Source organism: Pantherophis guttatus, chromosome 1 (genome assembly GCF_059756535.1).
Source record: "Pantherophis guttatus breed Tessera chromosome 1, ASM5975653v1, whole genome shotgun sequence".
Taxonomy (NCBI): domain Eukaryota; kingdom Metazoa; phylum Chordata; class Lepidosauria; order Squamata; family Colubridae; genus Pantherophis; species Pantherophis guttatus.
In genome coordinates, this window is record NC_142063.1 from 318099564 (window position 1) to 318110918 (window position 11355).

The 11355-nt window shown below is 40.2% G+C and overlaps 1 long non-coding RNA gene across 1 annotated transcript; it reads right to left on the reverse strand.

Moving 5' to 3' along the window:
* Nucleotides 1-1357: 1357 nt before the first annotated feature.
* Nucleotides 1358-9817, reverse strand: LOC148116954 (uncharacterized). Its single transcript, XR_015733984.1, has 2 exons — nt 9570-9817; nt 1358-3400 (listed from the first exon to the last, which is right to left on the reverse strand). It is a non-coding gene; the product is annotated as an uncharacterized LOC148116954 (long non-coding RNA).
* Between the last annotated feature and the right edge of the window lie 1538 nt (nt 9818-11355).

Genomic DNA, 11355 nt, shown 5'->3' on the forward strand with positions numbered 1-11355 from the left:
CTTATTTGTGACCTGTATCTTTGAAATCTCCGTCAATTCCTCTTTTTGCCTTTTCAACCTATTTTTGGTCATAATCTTCATTTTATCTTTATTAATTTTCAAGCCAGCTACTGTCCCAAACTCACCAATAGATTCTATCAATTTATTTATTGTTGTTAATGGTTCTTCAATAATAAAGACCAGGTCATCTGCAAAGGCTTGCAATTTATATTCTTCTTTCCAAATTTTCATGCCTTTTATCTCTTTTTCTTCTCTAATATTTCTATTTAGGACTTCCAGTGTCAGAATGAACAACAATGGCGACAACGGGCATTCTTCTATCTCAATCGGATCAGTCAATTCTCCATTTATTATTACTTTTGCAGTCTGTTTACAATATATAGTTTCAATTGCCTGGATAAATTTCCTACCAAAGCCCATCTATTCCATTTGAAGTATCATAAATCACCAATTCACATTATCAAAAGTTTTTTGAGCACCTAGAAATATCAACGTCATCTGCTTTTCATGTTGTGTTCATAGTATTCTAAAGTGTCCAGAATTATTCTTATATTGTCTCTAATTTGTCTTTTTGGAACAAAACCATTTTGATCTGTATGTATAAAGTTATTCAAATATCTCTTGAGCCTTTCTGCCAATAATGATGCAAAAATTTTATAGTCTGAATTTAGCAGAGATATAGGCCTATAATTTTTAATTTGTTGTGGGTCTGTATCTTCTTTATGGATCAATGTGATATGCCTCAGTCCATGATTTGGGTATTTTCTTCTTTGTCATCACTTCGTTCATAACATCCAGTAGTGGGAGACTTAAATGATCTTGTAGTGTCCTATAATATTCGACAGATAGGCCATCTGGCCCTGGTGCCTTTCCATTCTTTTGTTTCTTAATTGCTTCTGTTAATTCCATCATGGTAATAGACCCCTCCAACATCTCCTCCACATCTTTAGAAAGCCGAGGTAATTTGGCATCATGCAGATATGTTATCACATTTTCATCTTCTATCATCTCTCTCTTATAAAGTTGTCAATAATATTCTTGTATTATTTTTCCCATTTCTTTATTTCCAAATTTCCTTTGCCCATGGTCGTCAATTAATTGTGTTATTTTCCTTGATTCTCTTTCTTTTTTCAATTTATATGCTAACCACCTTCTTGGTTAATTCGCATTTTCAAAATAGTTCTGTTTAGCACTTCTTATTTTTTGGGCTAGTTCTTCCTTCTCCAATAAGTCCATTTTATGCTTTAATATGTCCATTTTTATCTTTACATCTTTCTTACATGGATCTTTCTGGCGTTCCTTTTCAAATCTCTTATGTTCATCAATTAGCATTTTGGCAGTTTGTCTTTTCTTCAAATTTCTTTTTCTTGTATAGTCCATTATTAGACTTCTAGCATAGGCCTTCATTGTATCCCATAAATTTTGAGCCGATGTGTCTTCTTTCTTGTTTTCTTTAAAAAGGAAAGTCAATTCTCTCTCCATTTTCTGTACGAACTCTTTCTCTTTTAATATTGTGTTATTTAAAGTCCATCTAGATTTTCTTTTCCGGCCTTTCCAGGTAGCAGTTATTTCTATTTTCACATTGTCTGTCTTCAAAGTCAAGTCCATTGTTGTCCAAATCATATCTAATCTAGACTAGGATGAGTGTCTATCAGAATAGAAAGTATATTGTCTATTTTTCCCATTTCTGACTCTCCATACGTCTTTCAAATTAACTTCCTCTATCATCTTAAAGAAGGTTTGCGGTAATGTCTTTCTGGTATGTCTTACTGGTTTAAGTGTGTTATAATCTAGCTTTTCATCTACCACTCCATTAAAATCGCCCATCATGCATATATTGTCATATTCAATTTCAATTATTTTCATGTGCAACTTTCTATAAGAATCACTTTGATTATTATTTGGAGCGTATATTGCAACCAACAAAATTTTCATATTATTGTCCATTATTTCCACCATCAAGATTCTGCCCTCTGAGTCTGCATATATTTGTTTCGTGGGTATTGAATTTCTAATATATAAAACTACTCCTCTCTTTTTACTTTATGACAATGATAAAAAAGTTCTACCCAGTTTGGGTCGTATCAATAGTTGTTCGTATTGCTTTTTAATATGAACTTCTTGCAGGCATATTATATCAAATTTTAATTTCTCTAATTTATGAAACACTTTACTCCTTTTAACTACTGAGTTAAGTCCATTTATGTTTATTGAAATTAGTTTTGTTTCTTCCATGTTCGTACCTTATATGTAGGTTTTGTTGCTCTAGTTGATCTTACTTCACATTGTTCCTTGTGTTCTACCACTCCACCAACAGCGCCTTCTGGTTTTGTTTTGTTTTTATTTTATTTTTTAATTTGATTTATATGCCGCCCTTCTCCAAAGACTCAGGGCGGCTTACAATGTGCTTAGCAATTGTTGATTCAATCATAGCCAATTCTTCTTCTGTAAATTTTAATGGCACTATTGTAGTTGAAAATTCCATTTCCATTTCCGCTTCTTTTCCTTTAAAAAAGTCTTCATAAAAGGCTCTCGCTTTATCAATTGTATCAAATCTGTATCTTTGAAGTTGCCACGTTAAGATTAACCTTCTGGTATCAGCCATCTATAATTAATTCCTTTTTGGATTAAGATTTTGGTCAAGAACTGGTATTCTCTTCTCAAGTCTCTCACCTTTCTTGGTATTTGTCTCAGAACCATCACTTCTTTCTCCTTATGCTTCAGGGTTTTTTCTCTGGCCACCTGTAAAATTTGTGCTTTAAGCGATTTCTTACTAAATCTTATATGTACTTCTCATGGCAATTTATTATGCATTGCATATCTAGTGTAGACTTGATATATCTCATCTACCCCTTCCATCACCTTCTAGAAAGGTGATGGATTAGCCACCATCACCTTCTGAGGCACTAGAAATTTAGAAATTTCTAGTGCCTCAGCCAGCAGCCCAATCATAACATCTGGCAAATTTTCTCCCTTTTCTTATTCCACATTTTGAAATCTAAGGTAAAATTCCACTTTATCCATTTCCAACCCAATTACGTTGCTCCCTTCTTGCTGAATCTCTCCCAATCTATGCTCTATATCTCTCATTTTTTCCTCTTTTTGCTTCTCCCTTTTCTCCAGTTTCAACAACCTTTCTTCATATTTTGACATTGCTTGCTGAATGTTGACCACTTTTTCATCTGTCTTAAGTAATTGCTGTTCCATCCTCTGGACTTTCTCATCTGCCTTCAACAGCTGTTGTTCCATCCTTAAAACTGTTTGTAGCATTGTTTGTATCGGTAAATCTTTCTCTTTCTCTTTTTCTTTATCTTGCTGCAGCATTGTCTGTATGGATTGTTGTCCTCCAGACGGTGACGAAGAAGGTGTAGTTGCAGCTGCTCCCACTGTCGCAACTTTTCTACTCATTTTATTCCAAAAAAGGGAAGAAAAAAAAGAAAAAAGAAAAGGGGAAAAGAAGAAATTTAAAAATTATCCAATTTTTTAAAAAAAGGAAAAGGGAAAAGAAAAAATAATTTTAAAAAAAGAAAAAAACAGATAAAATACCACCACTTTTCAGGTTCTTCTAAACCCTAATACAATAGGTATAAGAAAATCAATAATAATAATAATAACCCCTCCGAGGAGCTCTACCTTGTCGTGGTGGAGGGGCTTGCGTGCTCTAGTGATCCTAAGGGCTATGCTGAACAGGTGCAACCATATCAGACAGACCTTAGGTGAAGGGCCAGACAAAATCTGCTCCACAACCCATTCAAACATGGTGAATACAGAAAAAATGAAATTTATGCCGGCTGAACCGTCGCCCGGATTAACAAGGGTTCCGTTGGATGCTATGGCTCCTGGGCATTCTACGCAAAATGAGTTACAGGGCTCAGCTCCCTCTGCTAGGCAACCAGGGCATGGAGCTGACAAGCTACTGGAAGAAAAACCCAAAAAGCGAAAAATCTGGACCAGGGAAGAAAACACCTGTATTATGGAAGCTTCCATGAATGATTTCCAGACTCAAAAGCAAATTGAGGAAGAAAGGGAAGAAGAGGATACTGAAATGGATGAAGATAAAGAACAAGGAAGCACTAAAGAACAAACATCAACAAATAGTGCTCAATTAGCTGGAAAAATAAAGCACCAAATGGAAGATGCTGAAAGAACACGTTTGCCAAAGCTCAACCAAGTGAACCGGAAAGAATTGAGAAATGTACTAAAAAAGGTCAATGAGGCTGTGCAAACTATTCGAACCACTACATTAGCCGAAACAAACCAACTGATGTATGCAGCAGCCATCATAACCACCAAAGAACTGGGGTTGAAAATACAAAAGAACCAAAGAGGCAAGAAGGGGAAGCCTAAGTGGAAAATTCGGTTAGAATTGAAGATCAAAAAAGTACGTGGAGATTTGAGCAACTTGAAGAACCTAAGGCAAGGTCAGCTAAAGAACAAGCAGGTCAAAAGCAGCCTGGAAGCAAGATACGATCTGAGAAATAAGGAGATTGTGGTAGTAATTGAAGAGCTGAAGCAGAGGATTGTTGCCATCACTGAAAAGGTTAAAAGGTATGAAAACCGAGTATCTCAGTTCAAGGAAAGCTCACAGTTCAGAGCAAATCAGCACCAGTTTTATAAGAGTTTAGAAAATGGAGACGGAGTAACAACAAATGAAAAGCCTGATAAAGAGAAAGCTCTGAAATTCTGGAAGAATTTGTGGGAAAACAACAAGAAGCACAACAGAAATGCAAAATGGATCAAACAGGTTGAGGACTCTATTAAAGTGCATAAAATGGAAGATGTGAAAATAACAAAAGCAATGGTGCAAAGACAGTCAAGAAAAGTGAAGAACTGGAGTGCACCTGGACCGGATGAGCTGCATGGCTTCTGGTTAAAGGCACTTACAAGTCTGCACAAAAGATTGGCAACCCAGATGAACCAGATCCTAAAAACACCTGAAAATGATGAATGGATGACAACTGGAAGGACATTTTTGATCCAAAAAGATAAAGAAAAAGGAAAGGACCCTGGAAACTATAGGCCAATCACCTGTTTGCCAACAACATACAAGCTTCTTACTGGTATCATTGCAAACCAAATCTATGGATACCTGGAAAGAAATAATTTGCTTCCTGTAGAACAGAAAGGATGCTGCAAAAGCTCAAGAGGAACAAAGGATCAATTGCTGATTGACAAGCTAATCCTAAAGAACTCAAAGAAAAGACGAATCAACCTGTTCATGGCTTGGATAGAGTATAAGAAAGCGTTTGATTCAGTTCCTGATAGCTGGATCAAGAAATGCCTGGAAATCTTAGGCATCAGCAGCAACATACAAAAATTCATGGAATCTTCAATGAACCTCTGGAAAACAAAACTTATGGCTAATGAAGAAGAACTGGGTCAAGTTGAAATTAAACGAGGCATTTTCCAGGGCGATTCCCTTTCACCCCTACTTTTTATACTCTCAATGCTACCACTGACAATCATTTTGAAGAAAATGAACTGTGGATATGAACTTGCTAAGAAAGGACTGAAAATCTCACACTTGATGTACATGGATGATTTGAAGCTGTTTGGTAAAACAAAAGCTGAACTGAATTTATTAATTGAAAACACAAAAGAATTCAGCCAAGACATTGGTATGCAGTTTGGAATTGACAAATGTGCAACAATAACAACCAAAGCAGGCAAAATCATAGAAGAGGATGGAATAGAACTAGAGAATGAAGAAATGATAAAGGCAGTAAAATCAGAAGAAGGCTACAAGTACTTGGGGATTTTAGAAGCCTCTGACTTAATGCATAATAAAGTCAAGGAATTAACTTCAGCCAAGTACATTCGGTGAATTCGTAAGATATTAATGTCCAAATTGAGTGGAGGAAACATCATAAAAGCCATAAATACCTAGGCTATACCTGTGATTAGATACTCTGCAGGAATAATTGACTGGATCCAGATGGAGTTAGACAATTTGGACAGAAAAACAAGTAAGCTTATGACAATGAATCATGCCTTGCACCCTAAAAGTGATGTTGACCAATTATATTTACCAAGAGCAGAGGGTGGTCGAGGACTCCTACAAGTAAAGCAGACTGTGGAAGAAGAAAATCAAGTGAAGAACCAATGATTAAGGAAGTAAATAAAGGAGGCCTTTTAAAGACAACTAAAACAAAAGCAGAATATAAGAAAGAAGTAATTGAGCAGCGAGCTGAAAATTGGAAACACAAAGCTCTGCATGGCCAATACTTGAAAAGTATTGAAGGCAAAGCTGACCAGAAACTAACTTGGAACTGGTTAAGATCAGGAGTACTGAAAAAAGAAACAGAAAGCTTTATTTTGGCAGCTCAGCTGTTACAGGAAAAATGACAGACTAGAACAAGCTCTTCAGTGCAGGAAAGAGTTTATTTGCACAAGGTTCAAACAGTCCTAAAACAGCGAAAAGTCTGAACGGTGATGGCTGATTTCAACCAGATATTTATACAGTATAAAGACAAAGTTATTACGAAGAGTGCAACATTTCACACGTAGAAGTTACCCTTTAATCTATCTCTAGGAAAGACATAACAGCTTGGTTCCCACAGGCTCAGGTTCTCAGCTCCGGAGCTCAAGACATAATAAAAGAGGAGATAAGGGGCTCAAAGGCGCCTCAAGAGCAGTAAAGAGGACAGTAAGGGAAGCAGTATTTCTTCTCTCAAAGGCGAACAGCGGCTGGCTTGATGGATGAATAGGAATTGTAAAGAAGGCATCCTTCAAATCAACTACGGAAAACCACCCCGCCTGGGGTGGGATTAAATTTAACAAAGTGTATGGATTGGACACAGCTGGGTGTAAGGTAACTGTTCGGCTATTCACAAATCTCAAATCTTGGGCCGGGCGAAAAGACCCATCTGCCTTTTTAATCGGGATAATTGGGGTATTCCATGGGGATTGAGTAGGCACCAGAACACCCGCTTCCAAATATTTCTGTATACTCTCATAGATGGCATAGATCGCTTCCCATGAGACGGGACGTTGCCTTATTCTGACTGGCATTGCTCCCAGTTTTAGCTCGACCACCACTGGAGGGTGGTGTGCTGCAAAACCTGGTGGATTGTCCTCTGCCCACAAACCCGGCACATCAAACATCCTCCACTTTTCCTCCTTTTCCTTCTCACCGACCTGTCTCCCTATCATCAACCTCCAAATTTCCTCCGGAGAATGTCTTATGGTCATTTTCTGACTGCCTTCATCAAAAGAAATTGTTGCCCCTAATTTGCTCAGCAGATCCCTGCCTAGCAATGGAATAGGGCACTCAGGGATATACAAAAATTCATGTTGGATTTCAGCTCCTTTAAAATCACACATCACAGGCTTTAGGACCTGCCGTCCCATAATCTGTCCTGATACCCCCTGAACCTGGATTTTACGTGATCCAGGGGCTGCAATTTGCTTATTTACAACTGATCTACCTGCTCCTGTATCCACTAAAAACGTTGTCTGCTGGCCCCCTATCCTCATTGTAACCAACAGCTCAGGCGGGAGTTCTTCCAAGCCTGGTCCCCGTTAATCTGACCACACCATATCTGCCAATCCAATACTTTCTGCTTCTCTTGGTCCGGCGCCCCCTCTAGCTCCTCTACCAAAGCCTCGTCCCAAGCCTCTTTGTCCAAATCCTCTATTCAAGCCCCCTCTCATTCCTCGTTCTCCCCTTCTCCCTGCAAACTGCCCCCTCATTCCTGCTCCAAATTCAGGTCTTCTCATCATCCCTCTACCTCTCATCATCCGTCTGGGGCATTCTCTTTGCCAATGGCCTTCTCCTTTACAATAGGCGCATTGGTTAGGACCCAGGGGTGTCCCCGGGTTGGGGTCGAAACTCATTCCTCCCTGTAGTGCTACTGCCAATAACTCAGCCTTCTTTTGCATTCTGGCATCTCTCTCCTTCTTTTCCACCTTATCCCTATTGACATACACCTTCCGTGCCAATTCCAACAATTCCGTCGTGTTCTGCCCTAGTGCTCCTTCTACCCGCTGCAATTTTCGCCGTATATCCTCATAACTTTGAGCTATAAACCTTTCATTCAACATCCGCACATTATCCCCCTGCCTTGGATCCACCTGTGTATATAACTCATACGCTTCAATCAATCTTTGCAGGAAACTCTCCGGGCTTTCATCCACACCCTGCATCACTAGAGATGGCTTGGACATATTTACTGGGGGCTTCCCTGCTCTTCTAAGACTTTGTACCACCAAATTCTGATATTCCCTCAAACGTGTCCGGTCCTGTTCCTCCTTAGGGTCCCAGCCCGGATCTATTTCGGGCGCCCGGACCAACACCTCCGGCTGCACATCCACATCATTTGGCAACATCTCTTTCACACACTGCCTAACTGCCGCTTTCCACTTTTCTTGTTCTTCCGGAGTTAACAGAGTGCGTAACAACTGTTGTACATCCTGCCACGTTGGATTATGTGTTAGCATAATAGTTTGAAACAGGTCCGCCATCTCAGTGGGCTTAGTAGTCAGCGGCCCATAATGTTGCTTCCAATTTAAAAGATCAGTAGTAGTAAACGGCACGTATTGAAAAAGGGGCTGATGTTCCACCTGCCCCTGCTGGTTTACTATTATCTGATCCACCTGGCACAAAGGCGCTGTAACTTCTTGCTTGCTAGCCTTCAGCTTCGCTGTTACCGCGCGAGTTTGCACCCCCACCTGCTCTCCTCCTGTTGCTTCCTTCAACCCCTTATCATCCCGATCTTCTCCTTCACTCCGACTACCTTCTTCCAGTGAGGGAATTTTCCTGATTTTCGGTCTAGCCCCAGGATCGCTCATGCGTCTCTGATTTCCACCTCCCTCTCCTCCTACAGCTCCCGGCAACTGCTGCTGTTGGTCTGGGGGCTGCACTGGGGGCTGCTGCGCTGGGGGCTGCTGCTGCCACAATGGAGCATACGGTGGGGGTCTAACTAACTCCTCCTCATCTTCTGTCAATACTTTTCTCCTTCTTGAATATTCCTCTCCTCTTTTTGCCTGGGTTTTTTCTTGCTCACTTCTCCCCCCTTCTCTCCCCCCTTTAATCTTTCCACCAGATCTGGATACACACAGCCTGACCATTTCAGCCTGACACTGCAGCAAATCCTCAGCTTTTTCTGTTAGGGCTCTCGCCCATTGATCAATGTATTGAAATTGATCAAGATATTTATCCTGATTTACTACAATCACCCCCCACAACTTGTCCACCGTTTCCTCCCTTAATGATCCCTGCGGGGGCCACCCTGTCCCCAATAATGGCCACACATGCTTGCATAAGAATTTTAATCGCTCCTTTGATCCTTTCGGATAGGAAGGGTTGCTGAAATACTTGTCAAAACCTTTTAACATGCATGCCAAAGGAGTATTTGGCACGCTCTGAGCCCCTCCCATCTTATCGCACTGCCGTCAACTCGTAGCCCTGGAAACTCACGGCCACTAATGAGAAATGCGACAACTTAACCACCCACACAACCTGACACGGACTTCGTTAGGGTAGCCTACCCCGAGTCCAAGGGAGTGATCAAATCCCTTCTTCTGCCTTCAAAGGAGGCAGGTACAATACTCCTTTACAATATACTCACTTAAAAATGCTCCCACTCCGTAGATTCCTGGCCAGGAATTTGTTCAGACCACCTTTCCTGCACCGCAGGGTTCTTGGACTCGATCAGAGCACTGTCGGGCCCACCGGGTTATCGCGGCTGTCTCCCGGAGATGTATCTCCGTGGCGCCTGGAGAATGTTCAGGAGCGACCTCCTGATGGTCCTGAGGGGTCGAAACGGCCCTCAGCGAAATATCGCCTTGCACCTAGTCCTGCCGCGGTCGCCAGCTGTTACAGGAAAAATGACAGACTAGAACAAGCTCTTCAGTGCAGGAAAGAGTTTATTTGCACAAGGTTCAAACAGTCCTAAGACAGCGAAAAGTCTGAACGGTGATGGCTGATTTCAACCAGATATTTATACAGTATAAAGACAAAGTTATTACGAAGAGTGCAACATTTCACACGTAGAAGTTACCCTTTAATCTATCTCTAGGAAAGACATAACAGCTTGGTTCCCACAGGCTCAGGTTCTCAGCTCTGGAGCTCAAGACATAATAAAAGAGGAGATAAGGGGCTCAAAGGCGCCTCAAGAGCAGTAAAGAGGACAGTAAGGGAAGCAATATTTCTTCTCTAGAATCTACATGACATTTGGGATGTAATAAACATTAAACAACAGGATATATCTGTTTAGGGTCAGTTTGCCCCTTTACAATGCTGTACCTACGTCAAATACCGTTTGTTAATTCAGCACCTTGGCATGGAAGAGGCACTTCTGCCTTGACCAAAGATTTGGATTTCTAATATTTGAGTTTTATCCCAATATCGATCTTAGCCTGGCTCACAAGAACAAGCCCTAGCCACAAACTGCATGAAGGCAAAAATTCAACATGTTACCACCAACAGCAAATGCCGCCTCTGCAATGAGAAAGATGAGACAGTCGACCACCTGATCAGTGGGTGCAGCAAAATTTCACAAACTGACTACTTACAATGCCATGACTGTGTTGCTAAGATAATTTACTGGAAATTGTGCCAGAAGTTTGGATTTGAGTACAGCAAAAACCACTGGGAACATCAGGTTGAGAAAGTTTTAGAGAATGAGAAACTCAAGATCTTGTGGGACTTTAGGATTCAGACTGACAGGCACTTGGTCCACAACACACCTGACATAACAATAGTTGAAAAGAAAAAAGTATGGTTCATTGACATTGCAATACCTGGTGATGCAAGGATTGAAGATAAGCAGCAAGAAAAAATCACAAAGTACTGGGACTTGCAAATTGAAGTTGAGCAACTGTGGAAAAAGAAATCGTGTGTTGTCCCAATTGTAATTGGAGCCCTTGGAGCAATAGCCGAAGGGCTACCCTGCTATTTCGAAATTCTAAATTTGCAGGACTTGAACATTTTGACTCTACAAAAAACCACCTTACTCGGAACAGCTTACATCCTCCGACGATACCTTAACAGTTCCTAGGTCCTTGGTTAGGACTCGAGTTGCTGAGCTATTAACCAGCCTCAAAGGCTGTGAATCTCACTAAAGATTAAATAATAATAATAATAATAATAATAATAATAATAATAATAATAATAATAATAATAATAATAATAATAATAATAATAATAATAATAATAATAAAATCTTCAGGCTCTTGATTGCCTTAATCCAATTTTATATGGTCTCAGGCCGAGGTGAGAAGCCCCAAAAAGGGAAGGAAGAAAAAAAAGAAAGAAAGGTCCATCAAGTATAATTGTATCCAGAAAGCATGTGGAGAGTTGTCTTTTAAGCAAGCCACAAAAAAAAAAAAGAAGAAGAAAAAGAAAAAGAAGTA